Below are 13115 nucleotides of genomic sequence, written 5' to 3' on the forward strand. Positions count from 1 at the left end.
CTTAGACTAACGAGGTAAACAGAGGTAGAGAGCCTTGCTTAGGAGTCCTGGCCTTGGCCCCATCTTTCTCTACACGTGAACCAGAGACGCACTGATTTCAAAGTGTGTAGGTGTGGGAGCTGGTTATGGCACTTGCCCAGCTAGTTCTTTTTCCCCATTTGGCTGTTGTTCAGGGTGTTTCTGTTCTCCCCTTCAGCAAAGATCCCTGGAGGAGTAGAGAGGGCAGTGACAGGAGCTGTACCTCAGAACCCTTTTCTGAACTTCTGATATCAGGAGGACAGTGTTAAGTAATGCTAACTGGTTGGGGTGAGAGAGGCAAAGGTATGTAGTCCCGACAGAGCCCACAAATGGACTGGCTGTACCTTTGTCAATATTGAATCAAGAGCCATAAAATATTTCATCTTCTCTAATCCAATAATCCCACTGTTGGAACTGTGTCCGAGGAAAGAGTTCAAAGTAAGACAAGATAATTACAAGTATAGCTGGTGCCCAGATCTTAGTTTCTAAATACTGTTATCCATGGATGGGTAACAGAGCCCCTTGGAGAAATCACTCATTCAGATCTGGGGCAGGGAAACCTCTCACTGTCAGTAAGTAAAATGGTGCTCAGAGGATGAAGAGTTTTGGGTGGAGAGGTAGTGAATTCTGCTTTGGCTTGAGTTTGGGGTAGCTGGGAGATACACAGCTGGAGATGTTCAGTGGGGGATGCATAGATGTGGATGTGTAGGTCTGTGTAGACATATAGGTATAAATATAGACATGGTGCAAATGGATAATAGGGCCGAATAGTTCCCTACATAACTTTGCAGAAAAATTCTCTCAGATGCTTGGGAACATGCGTATTTCTGGGACCCACCTCGGGGAGTAGGACAAACTGCATTTTAAGGTATTCTCCAAATCACAGTTTGTGCACGTATCAGTCTAAGAAATACTTATTTAAAAGACTGTGAAAATGCAAAGAGCCATTATGAGACTGAGAAGATAGAGAAGTAAGAGGTAGCCCTGGATAATGCAGTCCACAGAGCCAAGAAACAGAGTGTTTTACTGCAGAGCCCTGGACCATGTTGCTGAGAGGGCAAAAGAGTTACTACAAGCATAAATGTGAAAAGAGAAGCCATAAAAGAATAGAAGAACATATGGGTAAAATTTTACCCGATCACAAGATAAAGAGCTTTGTAAGCATAAAAGCAAAGGAAGAAAACAAAGTATTGCCACGTTTGACCACATGAATGTTAAATACTTCAGCAGGTGAAAAAAATGAAAAATATTAATATAAGAAATGGGGGGCGGGCTTCCCTGGGGGTGGGCTTCCCTGGTGGCGCAGTGGTTGAGAGTGCGCCTGCCGATGCAAGAGACGTGGGTTCGTGCCCCGGTCTGGGAAGATCCCACATGCCGCGGAGAGGCTGGGCCCATGAGCCATGGCCGCTGATCCTGCGCGTCCGGAGCCTGTGCTCCACAGCGGGAGAGGCCACAACAGTGAGAGGCCCGCGTACCGGAAAAAAAAAAAAAAGGAAATGGCGGGGGGAAGAAAGGGGGAAATCTTGTAGCATAGAGGATCAAGTAAAGTAATATCATTAATATATGAAACTTATATAATCCACTCAGGAAACTATGACTATCCTAGTAGAAAAATGAGCAAACACATGAACAGGCAATTCCCAAATGAAATACAATTGTCAATTATATGAAAAAAATGAATATGAAATGCATATTAAAACAAAAATGAAATGCCTTTTTTTCCCCAGATTCCCCATATAAGTGAGATCATGCAGTATTTGTCTTTGTCTGACTTATTCCACTTAGTATGATGCCCAAAATGCCATTTTTAACTCCTCAAATTGGCAAATACTGGTACCAAAAAGTGTAGTAATGCTCTGGCCTAGAGAGTCAGGGAAACAAGCAAAGTCCTCCACTGTTAGTAGAATGTATTTGGTGCAATTTTTCTGAAAGGCATTTGGAAGTATATACCAAACATTTGAAAATATTTCTACCCTTCAAAAGCAATTCTTCTTCTAGGAATTTATCTTTCACAGTTATGTAAAAAGATGTTCTTTCCAGTATTATTGGTAATATCAACAAACTGGAAACAATTTGAATGCCCAACAACAGTGATTTGGTTCAATAAATTATTGAAGTCATATAATGCTATATTTTCAAAAGCCTTTACAAAGCATGCTTTAGTAAAAGGATTCCAAACTTGGGTTCCAGGCAGTAATAGAAGTGAGTGTGAATTAGGCTGGATATAAAGTGAAGACACGGAGAAAAGAAGAACTATTTCATTTTCCTCTTAGTTCTATCACTTTTTTTTTAAAGAGTGTTAAGTGAAATTATAAACAGCAACTGACAATCTCCGTTGGAGAACAATAGGGAGCAGTGGGAACTGCAGTAAAGGAGAAAGCACAGCCCTATCTCACAGGATCAGCTGAGCTCCATGTGGTTGAACACCCTGTGAGCCAATCAGATCTATTTATTGGCTACCAATTTACAACCTTTGCTTTCAATTTTTTTTGGCAAGAAAATGTTTATAATTGTTAAGTGAAAAAAAACAGGTTCCACAGTAGTAACTGTCTAATAGTGAATGTAGTATATCATACTATGATATTGAATTGGATAATACTTGTGTGTATTTGTATGTGTGTATGTGTGTACATCTTAATATATGCACAGAAAAAAGCCTAGAAAGAAATAAGCCAAAATGTGACTTTATGTAGGCCTTTGTGATCACAAGCTGTTTTAATTTTTTCTTTAATATCTTTGCATTTTTAATATTTTCCATAACAAATGCCTACACATTATTTTTAAAAACAACCAAACCCACCAACCAAAGTTTATTTTGAAAACACCTAGGCTCAGTTTTGACGTTCAGGAAGAATTTTCCTGAAAAGCACAGATGGAGTCCTCTCTAGCAGTTGTACTGTCAGCTCTTCACCTGAAGCTGGGTCTGGTAGCCTGGTTGTTGTTGCTGTTATTATTCTATTGTCTTTGAAATGCTCACTGGCTTTTGGCAACCTTGTGCTCATCACCATTGCCAAGAAGTTTATGGAAGTGTGAGCCAGTGAGAGTTTACCCATTGTAAGTTTTGAAAAAGTTCTATTTCTTCATAGTTAGAGATGTACACTTTTTTTTTTTTTTTTTTTTGTGGTACGCGGGCCTCTCACTGTTGTGGCCTCTCCTGCTGCGGAGCACAGGCTCTGGACGCACAGGCTCAGCGGCCATGGCTCACACAGGCCTAGCTGCTCCGCGGCATGTGGGATCCTCCCGGACCGGGGCACGAACCCATGTCCCCTGCATCGGCAGGCAGACTCTTAACCACTGCGCCACCAGGGAAGCCCGAGATGTACACTTTAATAAAGATAACTATACAAACATATACTATCAACTCCAGACCTGGCAGTGCTATTAGTTTAAACAGCATGAATCCCTGTGCTATACTTCAGTTGTCCAAACGTCCTTATGAAAACAGTTATGAAAAAGTTACCATTCATACAGGTACGTGGGCAGTCTCTTTTTTTTGTTCTTTACATGGGCAGTCTTAAACATCAATAAGTTGGCTGTTTTCCCCTGAGCTGGAGAACAGCAGCCGATTCACACTTTGGAAGTCAGGCCAGCAAATCTAGAGAAGGCAAATACAGAGTTGCAAACCTGTGAGTGCTTTTATTCCCTTCACAGACTTCCAGAGCAAAATGGATTGCTTTGCAATTGTGAAGGGGAAAAAAGAAAAGAAGGAAAGAATGTGTTGGCTTTGTCTGCCCGCGGTTTGAGTAGAGGGGAATTTTTTTTGTTCTTTTTTGGGTGAAGAGTGGGATCTTAATGGGCGCTGCTAGTCGGCCGAGGCAGCCTCTGAAAGCTCCTCTTGTCAGAGGAGCCCAAGATAGAAGGATCCATTGTTTCCCAGTCTGAAGTTATCACTCTTCCCTTTATCCTTTCTTTTGGACCTTTTAGTGTTTGCTTTATCAGAATATTTTAATCCCTACTGTGGTGACTGGTGTAATTTATCTCATTAAGCCTCTCCTATTTTCTTCTGTTTACATGACCAATATTATTATGTTTTATGGGGCTTATACCAACAAGCCACTCCTTTGTCCCATTGTTTCAGCTCTAGGCCAAAAATCAACAAATGAAGTTTTATCTTTCCAATCTTGGACCTCACCCACTTGTCATTCAGTTTGTACAGGTTGCATGAAGAGCATGTTCCATTGCAAACAAAGCAAGGATTCATTTTTATGACCTAAAACCAAACAATTACCTTTCTCAAAAGGTCCTGGTCATCTCTTATAGACTGGCAGAGACTCGCCTTATGAGGTGGGAAAAAAGCAGATACTTCCTTGTGGGTTGAAAGCCCAAAGTCCCCTAGCAATCACGCCCTGCTCCCTAACTAGTGTATCTTCCATAGTGTATAGAATATCCTAGAAGCAGAGAACCTGAGCACTGGAAGGCACCTAGTGAGGTTATCTCATCCAAACCCCTGCCCTTCAGCAAGACCACACCCAAGCCAGACTGAGCCAGACCAGAGGAGAATCAGTCGTTTTTAAAGGCATATGAAGGAGAGCCTTCACTCAACCAGTCACAAATACCATGTCAGAAAATTCCTTCTCTAAAAAACCAACCTAATAAAAGCTTTGTCATTTCCTCAGTCACTCTTTTTCTTTTCCAGATTGCAAATAACAGGGTACCATCCTCAGGGAATCAACAACAGTTTAATGAGCAGTAACTTCCTACAAGGCAGTGGTTCCCAGACGTTAGTGCACATCCGAACTGCCTGGAGGCTTATTAAAAACACACATTGCTGGACCCCACCCCCTAGAGTTTCTGATTCCTGAGATGGAGCAAAGCTGGACAATTTGCAGTTCTAGCAAGTTCCCAGGTGATGCTGATTTTGTCAGACCAGGGATCCCACTTTGAGAACTGCTGAGCCTAGGAACTCGAAAGGAGAAATATGAGGATAATTAAGAGGCAGAAACAAGTGGAGTAACCGCAAGTTAAACAAGTTAACCTCTACACAGAAAATGGTAAATGCCTATCAGATAAGTTCTTTGCTGTCAGACGGAGGCCAGTGGGGAAGGCTGACCACAGCGGTAATTTAGGATGTTAGCCATTAACACAGGAACCTGCGGGAGCACAGCTGAGGAGTGCGGTGTTCTGGGTAGGTGGGGAAGAGGCCAGGAAGGCTACCTGCAGAACTGAAGGCCTGAGGAGTAATTGCTGTGTTGACTTTTAAAGAAGGGAAAGTATCCAGACAAAGGTCAGGGCTAGGCATGTACTCTTCCAGCAGAAGGAACTGTATGGAATTAAAGAGGAGTCGTGGAGTTTTTACGGAAGAGCAAATCATCCAATTTTCTCAGAGGGGAGAGTGGCAAACGAGGTTGTGATGACAGGACTGCAGAGGTAGGCAGGGGCTAGATCACGAAGGAACGTCAGAGCTGGTTTAAGGAGTCTGGCAGGATTCTAAAGGCCATTATTTGGCATAGAATATAAAGAACAATCTAATAAGACTCCATGAACATCAGAGATGAAAAGAGAATACACAGCTATCCCCAATCCTTGTACTTCCTTCTCTGTAACTAGGACATCTCTACTGGGTTTACTCTGGCTTGCAACTGATGTTGAGGCCTTGCTAAGTTTCTAGCCTAAGTGTGGACAAAATTCCCTTTCCTTTTAGTTTAGTCGAGAGCTTTTGGAGTTTCATAAAGGGAAATTTGTAAAGACACTAGGCAAACATGTATGAAACCAAAGTGAATAGAGAGAATACGGAAGTTGGGTCTAGAGATAAACAGACGCTTCTAGCTCCAGCTTTCACTAGCTATACAGCCTTGAGCATGTTACTTAACTTCCTGTGCCATAGTTTCTGTATTTAGATAGAGACCTAATTCCCTAACAAGATCCATAAGATCTTATGTGTTCTGGCCCCTACCTGCCTTTTCAGCCTCATCTTATGTCCACTGATCTTACTCTTTTATTTATTTATTTATTTATTTATTTATTTATTTATTTATGGCTGCATTGGGTTTTTGGTGGTGCACGCAGGCTTTCTCTAGTTGCAGCGAGCAGGGGCTACTCTTTGTTGCGGTGTGCGGACTTCTCATTGCAGTGGCTTCTTTTGTTGTGGAGCACGTGCTGTACGCGCACGGGCTCAGTAGTTGTGGCGCAGGGGCTTAGCTGCTCCATGGCATGTGGGATCTTCCCAGACCAGGGATCGAACCCTTGTCCCCTGCACTGGCAGGCGGATTCTTAACTACTGTACCACCAGGGAAATTCCTGATCTTACTCTTTCTGCTCCATCTGCATAAATCTTCAAGCTCGTGTTTGTCATGCTCCCTTCTACCACAAGGCCTTTGCACATACTGTGTCCTCTGTCTGCAATAGTCTTGCCTCCCTCTTCAGTAATTACTAGATTTAGTTGTAAGGCCCACCCCCTCTAGGAAATCTTTGATCTCTCTGAATAGGTAAAATCCCTCCATAGGCTTTTTTACTCTGAAGAACTTATATGATAGCACTTAATATTGTTATTTGTGTAACTGTTTGCTTAATGTTTCTCTTCTCCTAGACCAGGGGTCAGCAAACTGTCTCCATCTTTGGCCTGCAGCCTATTTTTGTAAATGAAGTTTTATTGAAAAGCAGCCACGCCCACTTATTTCGATATGATCTGTGGCCACTTTTGTACTACAGTGGCAGAGCTGAGTAGTTAGAGCAGACTTTATGGCTTGAAAAGCCTAAATATTACTCTGGCCCTTTACAGAAAAAAAGCTGCCAGTTCCTGTACTTGACTGTAGTCTCCATGAGAGCCCGTACAAAGTCTATTTTTGCTTACTCACATATCTTCAGCATCTAGCCCAGTGTCTGCTACATGGAAGATGCACAATAAATAAATAAATGAATAAACAAATGAACAATAAATGCAAGGAGATTTTTTTTAAGTGTCTATTTTACTAGAATGTTGAAAGGGTTAAATAAGATAATATATGTAAAGAACCCAGCAATAGAGTGCCTGAAACATAGCAGATGGTTAATAAATGTTGGTAGTTATTATTATTCTCAGTCTTTCCTTAGTGCATTTTAGTCTTCTCTCTGGGTCTGGACCTAAGCTGTCCTCTGGCCCTGGGCTGAGTCGCATTCCTGTCCTTCACCTGTCCTACTTTCTCTTGCCCTCTGGCCTTTGCATGTCTATTTCTGACTCTAGGATTCTTTTCTTGGTCTCAGATTCTTAGGAATGTCTTCTCCACTCTTCCTAGAGATTTCCTTCTAGGATGTTCAGTCTATTTGAAGCATATTATTCTCAAACCTTGTCGTAGCCTTAGGGTGACCCTTCTTTAACCTATCCCCGGGGCTTGGCTTCACGAGGGTCATCTAAGTGATGGCAGTTATCTAAGTGATGGCAGTTTCGTCTTATTTTATGGCCACCTCTTTCAAGGACAGCAGGCAATTTCTTCTCTTCTGGTTCAGCAGGAGAAGCTGTAGGATTGGAGGAGAGCTCCTAATAAGAGAGCAATGAACAGAGGCTCGGGAACTGAACCTGTGTGGCTTTAAGGCAGAAGGGATTGAAGCTCAGCCCAGAGGCTGTTCAGCCTGGACACAGGCCCAACTGGTGCAGAACCTAAAAAGAGGGGGTTTAGTAAAACCAGGGGTCAGCTAACTGTAACCTACAGGCCAAATCCAGGCTGTCTCCCATTTTTCTGTCCCTTTCATGCTAAGAATGGTTTTTGCATTTTTAAATGGTTGGGGGAAAAAAATCAAAAGAAGAAGAATATTTTGTGATACATAAAAACTATATGAAACTCAAATTTCAGTGTCCATAATAAAGTCTTACTGGAACACAGCTGTGCTCATTAATTTACGTCTGTGGCTGCTTTCACGTCACAACAGCAGAGTAGTTGGCATCAGAGACCATAAAGCTGAAGATGTTTACTGATAGGCCCTTTAGAGAAAAGGTTTGCCAACCTCCGAGTTATACGAGTAGCCTGAGCTGTGGACAGTGACTTTGACCTGAGCTCGTGAGAGCCTCTTTTGAGTTCAGTGTTGCATGACCTCTACAAACCCCACCAGATCCCAGCCCAGGGTGCAGCCCAGGGTGAGGTAGGGAGAGAATGGGTTAATTAGATGGGTTAATGAGAGGAATCCTTCTCGAAGGAGGTGGGAAGGGATGAGATGAGAGAACACAACAGTCTGGTTCAAATGCTGGTTTCGCCACTTAGAGCAGTGGGAGCTTGAGCCAGTGTCTTACCTTCTCTGAGCAGCAGTTCCCATATTTTATAATGTGAATAATTATCCTCTCAAATATACAGTGACATGGTGAACACCGAATGAGCTAATGCATGCAACAATGCCTGGGGTATGGTAGGCACTCAATAAATATTCACTACTATTACTATGTGTGGATGGAGTACACCAGTGGAAGATTTGGCTTTGGGGAGGAAAAAGCCATCTCAGTGCATCCCGTGGAATAGTGTAAAAAAGTAGACATTGGAGAGACACAGACCTGGGTTCAATTCTGCCTCCGCTATTGTACGCATCACTGTTGTATGACCCTAGGAAAGTTGATTAACTTCTCTGAGCCTCAGTACCCCGCCCCTGGCTACTCCTCCTTTATGTAACTCAGATGTCAAGTGGGACCTTCCTACTCTTTGATTTAGGAAACATTTCCTTATGGAACCACCTGCCACCATCTCAAGTAAAACACATGGGACTCCTGTTTCACCCTGTGCCAACAAGGCCATTCAGAAAATTCTCTTTCAACAAGCATTTCACGAATTGAGTAAATTTACTGGAGATTTGAAGAGCTATACTTCTGAGCGTGGGATCATATTGTGCCCCACACAGTCTTTTTCTAAACCTCCTCCCCTCCTCTTGCTTCTACCTCCCTTCTTTCTGAGTGAAGAGGCCACAGTACACACACCCCTTTCTCCACCCATTTCCCTATACACCCCGTTGTAGCCAAAAGAGGCTGGTCAAGACATTTCCCCACAAAGATGGTTCTGTCCCCAGGAGGAACCCTCCTACCAGCTGCTAAAAGGATAAAATTCCTCTAACCCCTAACAAGCAAAATAGGGATAATTATGACTACCTCACGAAGTGTTTGTGGGAATTAAATGAGGTAATGTGTCTGCCAGCTCCTGGCATGCAAAAGGCATCCCCTCCCCTCTTGATTCTTACTTTGAGATTTGAAGGAACAAAGAGAGAAGCTGAGAGATATTTTGACATAGGGGCGAGGGTTGATAAAGCAGCCAGGAAGGTCATCTCCTTGACCATCACCCTCCAGTGAAGTAGAAGAGATTATTTGCCAGGAGAAACTGGGAGAGGTGGAGGGACTCGGGGCGGAAGCCAGACAAGTCTAGTTTTTCTTGGAGTCCATCCAAAAGGGTTTAGTTACTAAAACAGCAGTTCCTCTACATAAATCCTTCAGGTTCTTGAAAAATATTATTAACTCACTCCTGCATCATAAATAATCCTAATTTTATTAATTTTGCCTCTCAGGCCAAGGCACAGCTCCTGCATGGCCCCCTCTCCTGAGCATACAGCTGAAGGGGCAAGGTCCCCAGGCAGAGGGCAGTACCTGAGCCCTGGGCTGAATGGTGTTACGTGGGCTGCAGTTTAAACTGGCATTCCCTGATGTTTTCCAAGCCCTTTCAGAGTGGGCTCTTCTTAATAATCTTTCCTTAGGTGTAGGACTCAGAATGGGTGGTTTATTGGCAAGGTTCTGCATGCAGAGGCATGGGAATTCTGTTACTTGTCTACTTGGACTTGTTTGATGTCCTGTTTGCATTAGTATTCTTTTCCTTTTAACCTCAGAATTTTTTTTTTTTTTTTTTTTTTTTTTTTTACTCCTTCCAAAAGAGCTGATAGATGGCTCTCTTCTATTTTGCTTTGGGCCAAGGATGTTTCTATCCAATGTTGTGAAAACAAATGGTCCTGATTAGTCAATGCCAAGTTGTATCCTCTACCCTAAGTGGCCCTTGCTCTCCTCTCTAACTGCCTCCACCCACCTCCCTCCCTCCCTCCGTCCCTCCCTCTCTCTCTCTCTCTCTCTCTCTTTTTCTTTTTCTTTTTCAACTGAGATTTCTCATAGTTTTCTTTCCAAAGCAAAGTTGAAGGGTTAGCAACACCTGTCTCTTTATATGGTGTTGTTTGGGGCTTAAGAAAAAAAAAAAAAAAAGACCTAGGAGTTTAGGAAACAAGTGTTCAGTTCCTGTTAGTCCACTGTGTGTCTTCTGAAAGAGGCTTTATTAAATGTTTTGGTTTTATGACTTACTGTTTTCCCCAAATGTAAAAATAATTTGTGTTTGTGTGTAAAACGTGGAGACACCAAAAAATATAAAGAAACGTAAATAAAAACCATGTACTGAGTTCTTCCCCTGTCAGAAACCCCACTGTTAACATCTTTTTTTAATTTATTTTTGGCTGCGTTGGATCTTCATTGCTGCACACGGGCTTTCTTTAGTTGTGGTGAGTGGGGGCTACTCTTCGTTGCGGTGCATGGGCTTCTCACTGCAGTGGCTTCTCTTGTTGCAGGGCACGGGCTCTAGGCACGCAGGCTTTAGTAGTTGTGGCACTCGGGCTCTAGAGCACAGGCTCAGTAGTTGTGGCACACGGGTTTAGTTGCTCCGCGGCATGTGGGATCCTCCTGGACCAGGGCTCGAACCTGTATCCCCTGCATTGGCACACAGATTCCTAACCACTGTGCCACCAGGGAAGCCCTGTTAACATCTTGATGCATTTCCCTAGACTTTTTTCTCTGCAAATGGGCGTACATAGTTACCAAATGAGATCCAATTGTGCACACAGTTTTTTGGTTTTTAATTTAATTTAATTTAATTTAATTTATTTTTTAACATTTTCATTGGAGTATAATTGCTTTACAATGGTATGTTACTTTCTGCTAACAAAGTGAATCAGCTATACATATACACACATCCCCATATCTCCTCCCTCTTGCATCTCCCTCCCACCCTCCCTCTCCCACCCCTCTAGGTGGTCACAAAGCACAGAGCTGATCTCCCTGTACTATGCGGCTGCTTCCCACTAGCTATCTATTTTACATTTGGTATTGTATATATGTCCATGCCACTCTCTCACTTTGTCCCAGCTTACCCTTCCCCCTCCCCATGTCCTCAAGTCCATTCTCTAGTAGGTCTGCGTCTTTATTCCTGTCCTGCCCCTAGGTTCTTCAGAACCTTTTTTTTTTTTTTTTTTTTTTTTTTGGATTCCATATATATGTGTTAGCATATGGTATTTGGTTTTCTCTTTCTGACTTACTTCACTCTGTATGACAGTCTCTAGGTCCACCCACCTCACTACAAATAACTCAATTTCATTTCTTTTTATGGCTGAGTAATATTCCATTGCATATATGTGCCACATCTTCTTTATCCATTCATCTATTTATGGACACTTAGGTTGCTTCCATGTCCTGGCTATTGTAAATAGAGCTGCAATGAACATTGTGGTACAAGACTCTTTTTGAATTATGGTTTTCTCTGGGTATATGCCCAGTAGTGGGATTGCTGGGTCGTATGGTAGTTCTATTTTTAGTTTTTTGAGGAACCTCCATACTGTTCTCCATAGTGGCTGTATCAATTTACATTCCCACCAACAGTACAAGAGGGTTCCCTTTTCTCCACACCCTCTCCAGCATTTATTGTTTGTAGATTTTTTGATGATGGCCATTTTGACTGGAGTGAGGTGATACCTCATTGTAGTTTTGATTTGCATTTCTCTAATGATTAGTGATGTTGAGCATCCTTTCATGTGTTTGTTGGCAAACTATATATCTTCTTTGGAGAAATATCTATCTAGGTCTTCTGCCCATTTTTGGATTGGGTTGTTTGTTTTTTTGATATTGAGCTGCATGAGCTGCTTGTAAATTTTGGAGATTAATCCTTTGTCAGTTGCTTCATTTGCAAATATTTTCTCCCATTCTGAGGGTTGTCTTTTTAGTCTTGTTTATGGTTTCCTTTGCTGTGCAAAAGCTTTTAAGTTTCATTAGGTCCCATTTGTTTATTTTTGTTTTTATTTCCATTACTCTAGGAGGTGGGTCAAAAAGGATCTTGCTGTGATTTATGTCATAGTGTTCTGCCTATGTTTTCCTCTAAGAGTTTGATAGTGTCTGGCCTTACATTTAGGTCTTTAATCCATTTTGAGCTTATTTTTGTGTATGGTGTTAGGGAGTGTTCTAATTTCATTCTTTTACATGTAGCTGTCCAGTTTTCCCAGCACCACTTATTGAAGAGGCTGTCTTTTCTGCATTGTATATTTTTGCCTCCTTTATCAAAGATAAGGTGACATATGTGCATGGGTTTATTATCTCTGGGCTTTCTATCCTGTTCCGTTGATCTATATTTCTGTTTTTGTGCCAGTACCATACTGTCTTGATTACTGTAGCTTTGTAGTATAGTCTGAAGCCAGGGAGCCTGATTTCTCCAGGTCCATTTTTCTTTCTCAAGATCACTTTGGCTATTCGGGGTTTTTTGTGTTTCCATACAAATTGGTGCACACGGTTTTGAGGCCTGCTTTTCTGCTTAACATTTATTTCATGAGCATTTCCTCATCCTAAAAATTCATCAGAAGCACCCCTCTTAATGGCTATGTCGTACTTGTAGTATTTGCTGTCCCTAACCTAATCATTCTCAGATTGTTCCACATGTAGCCTGTGTCCAGTTTTCCACCATATAAATAATGCTGCAGTGAGCTTCTTTGAACTTTGTCCTGTGTATCTTTAAATTCCCATGGAAAGTATTCCTAGAAGTAGGATTACTGGCAAAATAGAATCCTGGAACTTCACATTAGTCTTTACTGACTTCAGTCAGCCCAAGGTGTTTCCCCTTGGATCACATAACAAATTTTTTAGTAACTAAAATAGCAAAAGGGGGGACTTCCCTGGTGGCGTAGTGGTTAAGAATCCGCCTGCCAATGCAGGGGACACGGGTTCGAGCCCTGGTCCGGGAAGATCCCACATGCCGCGGAGCAACTAAGCCCGTGCACCACAACTACTGAGCCTGTGCTTCAGAGCCTGCGAGACACAACTACTGAGACCGCGTGCCACAACTACTGAAGCCCGTGCACCTAGAGCCCGTGCTCCACAACAAGAGAAGCCTCCATGTTGAGAGCCCACGCACCACAATGAA

The 13115-nt window shown here is 42.4% G+C and overlaps 1 long non-coding RNA gene across 1 annotated transcript in view; it reads left to right on the top strand.

Annotated features, from left to right (window-relative positions):
• Nucleotides 1-13115, top strand: part of LOC307055145 — a 68362-nt gene that overhangs the window by 15556 nt on the left and 39691 nt on the right. The window lies entirely within an intron of this gene.

Source organism: Hyperoodon ampullatus (assembly GCF_949752795.1).
Source record: "Hyperoodon ampullatus genome assembly, chromosome: 6".
Taxonomy (NCBI): Eukaryota; Metazoa; Chordata; class Mammalia; order Artiodactyla; family Ziphiidae; genus Hyperoodon; species Hyperoodon ampullatus.